Genomic DNA, 13,547 nt, shown 5'->3' with positions numbered 1-13,547 from the left:
TTCTATATTTGACAAAACTTATATAACAAAAATATGAAAATCTACAATTGCAAGCAATTAAAACATGAAAAAAATACATTGCTTCCTCCGATACATATTACTTGTCGCTCAAGCGGATGTATCTAGCACTAAAATACATCTAGATACATCCATTTGAGCGGCAATTAATAGGAATCGGAGGGACTACATGATGGATATATTTCTTTGAATTTTCTTTATTTTTTTGAATTTTCTACATGATGGATAATAAAGATGCCAATTTGGTATTGCAGATATTTTTTTCCTTCTGGAAAGTTGGTCAAATCGAGTTGAAAAGTTCGACCCACCTTTACATTTTGGAAATTAGGGAGCACATTTTGGAAAATTCTTTACATTTTAGATATTTATACGTTTTTCTCTAAAAAGTTGGTCAAATCGAGTTGAAATTTTTGACTCACCTTACATTTTGGAATTTATTTAGGGAGCACTGTGTTTTTAGGGCGAACGAAAGAAGTGTTGTTTTTTTTTTCCAGAAAAGAGAGGATTCACGAGTAATTGACCACCTTGCTGGGCTTATTTGGCCTGGGCCTAGGGCTGCAGCGCTAGGGTGGATCGAGGATCCCCTCCAGAAAAAAATACATCGACGGTGGATCGGAGACTTTGTTTGCTTGCCCTAGTAGAGAGGTAAGAGAGTGATGCGCTACTCCAGCCCCCAGCCGCCACCTGAGCAGTTCTTCTTCTTCCCCAATTCGGATTCTTCTCCGTTTCCACCTCCAATTGCTACCTCTCCCGTCCTTAAGAATCCACCCGCCGCCCGTCCAGGAAACCAAATTAAGCGGAAGGAACGCCGGCCGGAGGAGCGGGTATGGGCAAATTCAAGCGCGGCTCGCTGAATCCGCCTGCCCAACCCCCCGCCGTCGTCGACGGCGGGAACAATCCTCCGCCGGCGTCATGCCTCATCGACCGCGTGGCCTACATCGCCGACGTCACCAACGCGAGCACCGCCACCTGCAACACCACGGACAACACCGACAATCACGGCGTCACCATCCAGGTCACCTTCGTCGTCGGCGACCCGCCGCAAGTCTCCTACCTGTGCGCCCACTGCATCGGGTCGCAGTTTGCTTATGAGCCCGTCATCGTCGCCACGGAGGCTTGCCCTCCTCGCCATCGACATCGGACGGTCTTGCTCAGGCCGCGGGCGCAAACACTACATCTATTACGCCGGCGACACCAGCAGAGGCATGGACCCGTCGCTCAAGCGGCTTCCCGACCCGGATCCGGCCCCGCAGTCCCTGCACCGCTTCTACGACGGCTATCATCTCGGCCTCCTCCTGCGGCCCCGCCCCCAGTCCCAACCCCAACTCCAAGGCGGAGTTTTTCTGCGGCCACATTGCAGTTACCGCGCCCAGGAGGAGGAGCATGTCTCCTATGTCGTCGCCGGGCTCTTCCGCAAACACAAACCATCAGCAACCGGTCACCTGTTCGACCTTTACCTCTACAGCTCCGATACCAACAAGTGGTCCATCCAGGACCAGGAGGCCCCCTTATTGCTGCTCCAACATCAGCAACAGCGAGCCGGCGCCGGCGGCGGCTTTGATTTTGTCACACACAAGGCCATCTCCATCGGTGGAGAACACGCCACCATGTGCTTCGTCGACCTGCAGCAGGGCATCCTTCAGTGCAACGTGCTCGACAGCACCCCAGGGCTCCGCTACTATCCGATGCCGCCGCCCCTCGAACCCAACCCTGTCACCATGGTCCAGTCTTACCCACAGGTTTTCCGCGATGTAGCCATCATTGACGGTGGCCGCCGCATCAAGTGCGCCCAGCTGCATCTGGATGTCACCTTAAACTGCGAGGATAGCAACTGGGGGGACTGGACTGTTCCCTCCTACCATGGCTGGAAGGCAGCCACATGGAGCATGGACACTGCCCATCCTTCTTCTGGCTGGCGCCAGGACAGCGAGGTAGTTCATGCATTTGAGATTGGCAGCACCATAGACCCGGCGCTTCTCCAATTGCCACCGCATGAGTTCGACGGCGACCAAGGCCCAACTCTTCCGCTGACCTTTGAGAAGCTCCACACAAGCCTGCCTGTGATCAGCTTGCATGATGACGGCAAAGACGTCGTCTACTTCATGACCAAGGTCCATTCTTATCATAAGGCCGCATTGGTGATTGCGGTTGACATGTCCAACAAGACAGCACAACAAGTCACACAGTTCCTCCCAGGGAAATTTATGGAGCGCGCCTTTGTACACAGTAGGATCTCCAAATATCTCAGTATGGCTCCAACTCCAGCTCCAGGTAATTACCTAATTGTTGCTCCAGCTAGTAGAAAATTGTTGTCAGTGCCTACATTTTATTGACCGGCACAACAGATATTCCCGTGCTTAATTAAGTGTGCGTGTGATTACATGTTTTAATCTGTTGCTTGTCCAAGTGCACTATTACTTTAAAGAATGAATTAAGTATGACTGGCAAGATGGCCTCTAAATGTGGAGACATTTTGTAGCCAAACCGATATGCATACATAGGGGTGGTCCATGCATGCAGTTTAGATGCTTTATGCGGTTGGTAGGCTATGTGGCATGCAGAAGTTCTACTCGAGCAGAGTGTGATGCCTTCTTGATGTCATCGTCAGTAGCTTTCTTCAGCTGAGCATTGACCTTTCCCTGCTTCACAATTTCAGCAAACGAGCCACTCCATCCTGATGATGGAGAGTGACCAACTGAGACACTGCCCTCCTCCAGCGCCAGTTCCTCTTTGTTGGGAGTTGCTACCTGAGTCTCGGCGCTTTCCTCCTTCTGATCGAGCATCTCCTCCTCCCCATCAGGCACTTCCACCTCCCTCTCCCTCACCTCCTGCGATACCCTCGCCGCTCCCGGGGGGCTGCTCCCCCTCTCCCTTACCTCCGGCGATACCCTCAGCGCTCCTGGGGGGCTGCTCTCCCTCTCCCTCACCTCCGGCGATACCCTCACCGCTCCCAAGGGGCTGGAGGATCCCGATTTTATGGTGCTCGACCTGGGATTTAGGCCTGTTTTCTTCTTCCTCTGCTTCGACTTCTGCTTGGACCTCTTGGGGGCCATGGTTGAACAATTGCCGGCGGGGAGGGGAGGGCTGCGTGGGGCTTTGGAGGGAGGTGAGGGGGAGGAGGGAGCTGGCCGCCGTTGGCCTCGGGAAGATGGGGAGGGGAGGCGTTCCGGTGGAGTGAAGCGGCGCTAGGGTTCTGTGTGGCGCGGGGTTCCGAATGGCTCGCTCGGTCGCCCCGGTGGAGAACCAGAGCCCACGCACCCCCTCACATGGGCCGGCCCACGAGACGAGCGAAACAAAATAAAGAAGCGGGCGCAAAAAAACCCAATGGAAGTAGAGAGCCAAATCCTATTTGTACTAAACCAAAGTCTTTGGGAGGTTTAGGTTTTCGGGATATTGAGCTTTTCAATTTTGTCACTCCTTGCAAGACAGGCTTGGCGATTGATTGAAGGACCAATGACGTTGAGCGCTAGGATACTCAAGTCAGTATATTACCCATTTGTTCCTTTCTTGAATTCGGAGCTAGGGGCGCATCCCTTGCAGATTTGGAGGGCTATATTGGATGATCGAGATGTGGTAGCTCAGGGTATTATCAGGAGGATTGGAACGGGGGAAGACACAAGCATCTGGGAGCAGAACTAGATACCACGATCGGGACTTATGAGGCCGATTTGTTCACAAGTACCTCAACCACCTCTACTAGTCTCTGAGCTTATTGATGCTTCATCTGCGTCATGGCGAGAGGAAGAGCTAAGGAGGATTTTTGTACCGCTTGATGTTGAGGAAATACTACAAATTCCGTTGTGCAAAAAAAGGATTAGAGATTTTTGGGCATGGGGGGAAGATTGTCGAGGCGAGTTTTCTGTGAGTTCAGCGTATAAGATGCTTTCGAATGTGAAGAGACAGCGAGAAAATCTTCTTGAGGGAGCTGCAGGTTCGTCGGCTTCAGAGAAGGAGCAGAAAGCCTGGACGTCCCTATGGAACATCAAGGTTCCGTCGAAACTGAAGAACTTCATATGGAGATTGTGCGATGACTCGATACCGACGGCGGATGTCTTACACCATAGACATATGGCCCCAAGTTTTGTTTGTTCCTTCTGTTCGGCGGAGGACAACTGGAAGCATGCCCTGATTGAATGTGTCGTGGCTAGGTGCGTTTGGTCCTTATCATCTAATGAGCTGACTGAATCAATGCGGGGCAACTTAAATCTGAGTGCAAAAAACTGGATGTTCATGATGCATGAAACGTTGCCTCATGATGAATTCACACGCATGGTAGTGACACTTTGGGCGCTTTGGAGGGCACGCAGGAGAGCTATGCATGAGGATATATATGACAGTCTGTTGCAAATCCATCACTTCGTCAGTGCTTTTATGAGGGACATCCAGATTATATCGACTCCAAAGCAATCGTCAGTTAGCAGTTTGGTGAGCAGGCCATCACAGTGGCTACCACCGCCACTTGAACATGCGAAGCTGAATGTGGACGCGACGGTTTTGAATGAGAATATTGGTGCAGCAGCGGTGGTGTGCAAGGACAGTAACGGAGCTTTTTTGGGTGCGTCGGCAATCACTTTTAAACATATTCATAACCCCGTTACACTTGAAGCTTTGGCGGTACGTGAGGCGCTAGCAATTGCGAAGGATTTATATTTACAAAAATTCAAATGGTGTCTGACTGCAAGACGGTTGTGGATGATATCAAGCTGGGATCATCGGCGGAACATGCAGCTATTATACATGAAATCATAGATCGTTTGTGTCTTTTTATCGCTTGTAACATTATCCACGAGTTTAGGAGCTCGTATTTTGAGGCTCACAATCTTGCTGGGCATGCTCTTTCACTTGGGTCCGGTCGCCATGTTTGGTTAGGCCAACCTACAGATTTGAACTTTATCCCTGTAAATGTTGTGTCAGTTTGAATAAAGCCTGGCGTGAGTGTCTAAAAAAAAAAATCCTATTTGGCGGTTAAGTCACCTCAAAAGAAATTGGCTGTTAATAGTCTTCAAAAAATTAATGAAACTAGTAATAATGTACGTGCAATGCACGTTTATATTAGGTAAGATATTTGTTGCACGTTATATTAGGTAAGACATATCTATTGCACATTGGTATTTGATAAGATATCAATTACTTTTTCGCGGGAATGGTAGGATATTAATTACATGAATCTGAAAAAATATTCACAAGTTTATAAAAGGTTCATGAATTTGTAAAAAATTGAAAAACAAAAGAAAAAACAAACAAAAAACTGGCAAAAAAGAAAAACCAACAAAACCATCAGAAAGGTTCCTGAAACCGTTGCAAAAGGAAGCCTTATGTGAGCCAACTCATTTAACAGAACCAACGCTCGAGTGTGTGCACTGGCTACGGGAATACTACTATTTGGCGGGGTAAGCTTCAAGTAGAAATTCACTACAACAACGTACCCCTTTAGTTTCAAATAAGTTGGGGTAGGCTAGAGGTGAAACCTATAAAATCTCGCAACCAACTTATGGCTCTGACATTTCTAAAAAAAACTCATGGCTCTGGTATATGGATAGCAAGCTTTCACGCACCCCTATCCATAGCTAGCTCTTTGGTGATACTCCAATCCTTCAGTAGAAATTGCTAAAGTAGAAAGTCATTATTTCAAAAAATTGCTAAAACATTGGCAACCATCCAAACAAGAGTTAAATTTTTAGCTATGACCAAAAAATTGGTATGCTTACTATTGGTCATCGTCCAAACATACCCGTACTCAATCTGTGTATAGTCCCGAGCATGAAATAAAACTAAAAAAAAATCTTTGCTTTTTCTTTAGCTCATAAAAAACATTTTTTTTCCTTTGAAGCTGAATCTACCGCAGGGATCATCAAGAGACTGGCCTATGTCTCGTACCCGTTAGGGTTTAGGCTCCCAGGTGAAATCTTGGTGATTACGGCTTCGGCAAACTCCTCCTTTAGACTGGATTTGTAGCTCCATATGGATCCATCTCGGAGAGATCAACATCAAATAAGGAGATCGATGTTGGTCCTAAATCCCATGTCTGAGGCGGTGGTGGAAGATGGCGAGCGAAAGTTCGACTATTTCGGGCGTTATCGACGATGTTGGGAAGATCCATGCTTAGCAACGGCTCACAGGGTGTGGCCTGAAAAGGACAGAAGGAGGGAGAGGCTAGGATCTCGGGTGGCGGTGGCTCGACATCTCATAGCCGGGGCCTCGGGGAAAAATTCGAATACATAAGCTTGCACAAGGATGAATAGGAGGACATCGTCCTAGAGAAAGATCTCGATGAACTAGAGAAGTATACGTAATTTATGGGACTAGCCAGGATTCATACCTCACGCGCCTTCAGCCATGGTGCTTTCCTTGGTGACATGTGGTATGCGTGGAATCTTGCACAAGAGGTGGAAGTTAGGGCAATCGAAGACAATCTCTTCTCACTACAACTGAATTGCTTGGCATATTGAGAGCATGTGATGTGAGTGTTAGAAAACGTTGCATGAAGAACAAAAAAATTCTATGCACACGCAAGATCTATCCATGAAGATGCATAGCAACGAGAGGGGAGATTGTATCTACGTATCCTCGTAGACCGTAAGCGGAAGCGTTTAGTAACGCGGTTGATGTAGTCGAACTTCTTCACGATTCAACCGATCGAGTACCGAACGTACAGCACCTCCGTATTTAGCACACGTTCAGCTCGGTGACGTTCTCGCCTTCTTGATCCAGCAAGACGGCGAAGTAGTGGATGAGTTCCGGCAGCATGACAGCATGGTGATGGTGGTGGTGATGCTATTTCTACAGGGCTTCGCTGAAGCACTACGAAAATATGGCCGAGGGACAAAACTGTGGAGGGGGGCGCCGCACACGGCTAAGAGATTGTCGTGGTTATGTGTGGCTCCCCCCTCCCACATATATATAGGTGGGGGAGAGGGGAGAGGCCAGGAGGCACCCCAAGTAGGGCCGAATCCTACTTGGGTTCTTCCCTAAGCTGCGCCCTGATGTCTGCTAGAACTACGTCGGTATTTTTTCAAAAAGAAAGGGATGATGCAGCACATCAACGGTAGGTATTTCCCTAAGTGATGAGACCAAGGTTATCGAACCAGTAGGAGAACCAAACAACACTACATAAACAGCACCTGCACACAAAAAATAAATACTTGCAACCCGACGTGTTAAAGGGGTCGTCAATCCCTTTTGGGCAATGGCGCTAGAAATTGGCAAGTTGACGTGAGAAGGTTGTAATAAATTGATAGTTAGATCTCGAATAAAAGTAAATTAAAATAAAGTGCAGCAAGGTATTTTTGGGTTTTTGGAAATATAGATATGAAAATAAAAGTAAAGGAAAATAGATCTCGAAGGAAAATATAATAAAGAAGAGACCCCGGGCCGTAGATTTCACTAGTTGCTTCTCTCGAGAAAAATAGCATACGGTGGATAAAAAATTTACTGTTGGGCAATTGATAGAACTTCAAATACTCATGACGATATCCAAGCAATGATCATTATATAGGTATCACGTTCAAGATTAGTAGACCGACTCCTTCCTGCATCTACTACTATTACTCCACACATCGACCGCTATCCAGCATGCATCTAGTGTATTAAGTTCATGGAGAAACGGAGTAATGCAATAAGAATGATGACAAGACGTAGACAAGATTTATTTGTGGAGAAATAGACCCCCATCATGTTATCCTTAATGGCAACGATCAATATGTGTCTTGCTGCCCCTTCTGTTACTGGGAAAGAACACCGCACGACCGAACCCATCACAAAGCACGTCTTCCCATGGCAAGAAAAATCGATCTAGTTGGCCTAACTAAACCAAAGATTCAAAGAAGAAATACGAGGCTATAAGTAATCATACATATATGAGATCAAAAGATTCAAATAACTTTCATGGATAATAACATAGATCTGATCATAAACTCAAAGTTCATCTGATCCCAACAAACACACTGCAAAAAGAGTTACATCAAATAGATCTCCAAGAGACCATTGTATTGAGAACCAAACGAGAGAGGAAGCCATCTAGCTACTAACTACGGACCCGTAGGTCTACAATGAACTAATCACGCATCATCGGAGAGGCACCAATGAGGATGATGAACCCCTCCGTGATGGTGTCTAGATTGGATCTAGTGGTTCTGGAACTTGTGGCCGCTAGAATTGATTTTCGTCGACTCCCCTAGGGTTTATCAAATATTGGGGTATTTATAGAGCAAAGAGGAGGTGCGGGAGGCCCCCGAGGTGGGCACAACCCACCAGGGCGCGTTTGGGCCCCCAGGCGTGCCCAGGTGGGTTGTGCTCCCCTCGGAGCCCCCTCTGGTACTTCTTTGGCCCAACTTGTGTCTTCTGGTAAAAAATAAAATCTTCAAAAAGTTACGCTGCATTTGGGCTCCATTTGGTACTAATATTTTGCAAAGTAAAAAAAACCAGTAAAAACAGCAACTAGCACTTGGCACTATGTCAATAGGTTAGTCTCAAAAAATGATATAAAGTTGTTATAAAATGATTATAGAACATCCAAGAATGATAATATAACAGCATGGGACAATCAAAAATTATAGATACGTTGGAGACGTATCAACATCCCCAAACTTAATTCCTGCTTGTCCTCGAGTAGATAAATGATAAAAACAGATTTTTTGATGTGGAATGTTGCCTAACATGTTCATCACATAATAATTTCTTTAAAGCATGGACATATGGACTTTTATATGATTCAAAGCATTAGTCTAGTTTTGACATGAAGATTTCAATACTCAATCATATCAACAAGCAACCATGTCTTTCAAAATATCAACGCTAAAGCAAGTTATCCTAGCCCATTATGCTCAATCATTGATCCATTCATGAAACACACTCGCATATCAGCTACACCCAATGCTCAAGTACGATCATAGTGTGCCCCTTAGTTGGTGTTTTATAAAAGAAGATGGAGACTCAAGTAAAAATAAAAATTGCATAAAGTAAATAGAAAGGTCTTTCGTAGAGGGAAGTAGTGATTTGTAGAGGTGCCAGAGCTCAGAGTGAAAAAAATAGAGATAAAACATTTTGGATGGCATGCCTTTCCTGTCAACGACAACGATCGAGTATGTCCCAGTACTTTCCATGCTAGATATATCATAGGCGGTTCCCAAACAGATAATAAAGTTTATTCCTTTTTCAACCATACTTTCACTTTCCATGGCTAGCCGTATCCATGGCTGCCTTCCATACCAACACTTTCCAAGGAATTTATTATTTGACAACATAAAGTAAATTCATTATTCATTTCGGGACTGGGCATCGTAATACCTTTGCCGTACTCTCGTGCAATGACCAGTGAATTAACACTCACCCTGAGAATGACATATCCAACATGGAAATATATCAGCCACCCCCTACCGTTTTATGAGCGGTACAAGCAAAAAAAAGAGAAGTTTATTTTGAAAATTAGAGATGGCACATACAAATTTGCTTAGAACGGCAAAATAATACCGCATATAGGTAGGTCTGGTGGACTCATATGGCAAATCTGGTTTAAGGATTTTGGATGCATGATGTCTACTACGCAACTTTATTCTTATAGACTCGTGTTGGGCCTCCAAGCGCAGTATTTTATAGGACAGTAGCAATTTTCCCTCAAGTGGATGACCTAAGGTTTATCAATCCGTGAGAGGCGTAGGATGAAGATAGTCTTAAACGACCCTGCAACCAAATACAAGAAATCTCTTGTGTCCCCAACACACCCAATACAATGGAAAATTGTATGGATGCACTAGTTCAGCGAAGAGATGGTGATAAAGTGTAATATGGATGTTAGAAATATATTTTTAAAATCTGAATAAATAAAAATAGCAAGGTAGCAAATAGTAAACGGGCACAAAAACGGTATTGCAATGCTTGAAAATGAGGCCTAGGGTCCGTACTTTCGCTAGTGCAATCTCTCAACAGTGCTAATATAATTAGATCGTATAACCACCCCTCAAAGTGCCATGAAGAATCACTCCAAAGTTCCTATCTAGCGGAGAACATAAGAATAAATTGTTTGTAGGGTACGAAACCACCTCAAAGCTATTCTTTCCGTTCGATCTATTCAAGAGTTCGTACTAAAATAACACAAAGCTATTCTTTTCGATCGATCTATCCTAGAGTTTGTACTAAATAACACCAAAGAAAATTCATATTCATAATACTCAATCCAACACAAAGAACTTTAAAGAGTGCCCCAAGATTTCTACCGGAGAAACAAAGACAAGAACATGCATCAACCCTATGCATAGATTATCCCAATGTCACCTCGGGAATCCACGAGTTGAGTGCCAAAACATATATCAAGTTAATCAATACAATACCCCATTGTCACCATGAGTATTCAATTGCAAGACATATATCAAGTGTTCTCAAATCCATAAAAGTATTCAATCCGATAACAACAAAATCTCAAAGGGAAAAACTCAATTCATCACAACAAGATAGAGAGGGGAAAACACCATATGATCCGACTATATTAACAAAGCCCGCGATACATCAAGATCGTGACATCTCAAGAACGCGCGCGCGCGAGAGAGAGAGAGAGATTAAGCACATAGCTACTGGTACAAACCCTCAGCCCTGAGGGTGGACTACTCCCTCCTCATCGTGGTGGCCGCTGGGATGATGAAGATGGCCACCGGAGATGATTCGCCCCTCCGGCAGGGTGCCGGAAAGGGTCTAGATTGGTTTTAGGTGGCTACAGAGGCCGCCGGCGGCGGAACTTCTGATCTAGGTTAACCGTGAAGGGTTTTGGAATATTTGTGAATTTATAGGGTAAAGAGGGGGTGCGGGAGGCCATCGAGGTGGGCACAACCCACCTGGGTGCGCCTAGGCCCCCAGGCGCGCCCTGGTGGGTTGTGCCCCCCTTGGGGCACCCCCAGGTGCTTCTTTGGCCCATCCTGGGTGTTCTGGTCCATAAAAAATCTCCATGAAGTTTCGTTGCATTTGGATTCCGTTTGGTATTGATTTCCTGTGATGTAAAAAACAAGCAAAAAACAACAACTAGCACTGGGCACTGGGTCAATAGGTTAGTCCCAAAAAATGATATAAAGTTGCTATGAAATGATTGTAAAACATCCAAGAATGATAATATAATGGTATGAATACTTCATAAATTATAGATACGTTGGAGACGTATCAATGCACAAGTAGTGATCATACTTAATGCAAATGAAGGCTAGCAAAAGATTGAGAAGCATCCAACCAAGAAACGAAAAATCTCATAAGCGAGCATTAAGCATAACTAACACCGAATAATGCACCACAAGCAGGATGTAATTTCATTGCATAACTATTGACTTTCGTGCTTGCATAGAGAATCACAAACCTTAACTCCAATATTCTTACTAAAGCATAATTACTCATCAACATGACTCACATATTATATCAACATATTGCTAAACTATTACAATGAATCAAGTTTATTTTGTCTAATGATCTTCATGAAAGTTTTTATTATGTCCTCCTTGGATATCTATCACTTTGGGACTAATTTCATATGTTGCTTTTGATAAGCTCAAACAAATCTAAGTGAAGAACATGAGCATAAAAATTTTCTTCTCCCAAAATAATTTAAGTGAAGCAAGAGAGAATTTCTTAATTTTTTTACTAAAGCACACCGTGCTCAAAAAGTTATAAGTGAAGTACTAGATCAATTCCATAGCTCATAAAGATTTAAGTGAAGCATAGAGAGCAATTCTAACAAGTCATAGCATAATTTTCGCTTTCCCAAATAGGTGTGTACAGCAAGGATTCATGACTTCAAACAAAAAGCAAAACAAGCAAAGACTTATATCATACAAGACGCTACAAGAAAAAACTCATGATATGTGACGAATACAAATATAGCTCCAAGTAAAATACCGATGGTTGTTAGAAGAAAGAGGGGATGCCGCTCGAGGGCTTCCCCAAGCTTAGTTGCTTGATACTTCTTGAATATTATCTTGGGGTGCCTCAGGCATCCCCAAGCTTAGCCTTTTGCTAATCCGTATTCTTTCATCCATCGTGATCTCACCCAAAACTTGAAAACTTCAATCATACAAAACTCAACAAAACTTTCGTGAGATCCATTAGTATAAGAAAGCAAACCACTACTTTATGTACTGTTGCAAGCTCATTCATATTTATTATTGTATTATATCTGCTGTATTCCAACTTTTCTATGACAAAAACTCTTCAAAGGAAACCATAGAATCATCAAAACAAGCACATAACACAATGAAACAGAATCTGTCAAAAATAGAATAGTCTATAGTAATCGGAAAACTTAGAATACTTCTGTAACTCTAAAAATTCTGAAAAATTAGGACAACATGGGCAATTTGTATACCAATCTTGTGTAAACAATTCAGAGCTTTATCACGCTTATGTGATTTTTCAAAATTGTTTTTCTAGGCGCAAAAATTTCTGTTTTCCAACAAGATCAAAGCAACTATCACCCAACATGATCCCCAAGGCTTTGCTTGGCGCAAACACTAATTAAAACATAAAAATACAATCATAATAGTAGCATAATTGTGTGAACACTCAAGAATAGAAAGAAAAGGACAAAAATAAATTTTATTCATTGGGTTGCCTCCCAACAAGTGCTATCGTTTTACGCCCTTAGCTAGGCATAAAGCAAAGGATCTAAGTATTGTCATCTTTGGTTTTATCTATCTCAGAGATGCTTTTGTTGGGAGGTTTTGCAAAGACAACATAGAATACATTATCCATAGAAACTTTAGCACTATCAAGTTGTTTACATCATAATCTGTTGGGGATATAACTATTTGTGTAAGCCGCCCGTAAGGGGCCGGGTTACGCAAAGAAGGACTCATCAGAAGAACCCAAGATCAAGCATGAAGATGGCGGTTCAACAAACGGTCTAAAGCCCACAGGCGACTTAAGGCCCATAGTGATAAACCGCTATAATGGCGTGACTTGTATCATAAGGTAGAATTAACTAGTCACCGAGCCGGACACTGTTTATGAGCCGGCCGGGACTCTGTAGGCCGCAAGGCGTCAACCCGTGTATATAAGGGGATGACCCGCTGGCGGCTTAGGGCAAGAAACAACTCATCGAGAACCGGGCATAGCGTATCTCGCTCCCTGGTCATCAAAACCTCAAGCAATACCAACCCAACTATACGTAGGCCTTACCTTCACCGTAAGGGGCCGAACTAGTATAACTCTCTCGTGTCCTTTGTCCCGATTAACCCCTTTAAGCTTCCTAGTTGCGATGGCTCCACGACTAAGTCCTTGCAAGAGGACATCTGCCGTGACAATTCCACGACAGTTGGCGCCCACCGTGGGGCCAGCACACGGTGGATTTGAGTTCTTGAAGGGCAGCTTCGAAGGGCTCAAGGGATACGCAGTCGGCCGGATGACCAAAATTCGTCGCGGCAAGATCTACATCGACGACGAAGATTGGGGCCCCGACGCCGGCTCAATTGAGTACGGATACGGGGTCCCCTTTGGCGGAATCCACGTCTTCATCAGCCAGGTTGGTGAGCCGGGCCCTGAGCCGGACAACTGCACAGACC

Source organism: Triticum urartu, chromosome 1A, assembly GCF_056163025.1.
Source record: "Triticum urartu cultivar PI428250 chromosome 1A, HENAU_Tu73, whole genome shotgun sequence".
Classification (NCBI taxonomy): Eukaryota; Viridiplantae; Streptophyta; class Magnoliopsida; order Poales; family Poaceae; genus Triticum; species Triticum urartu.
The sequence above is the reverse complement of the archived record's forward strand: the minus strand, read 5'-3'. Positions refer to the sequence as shown.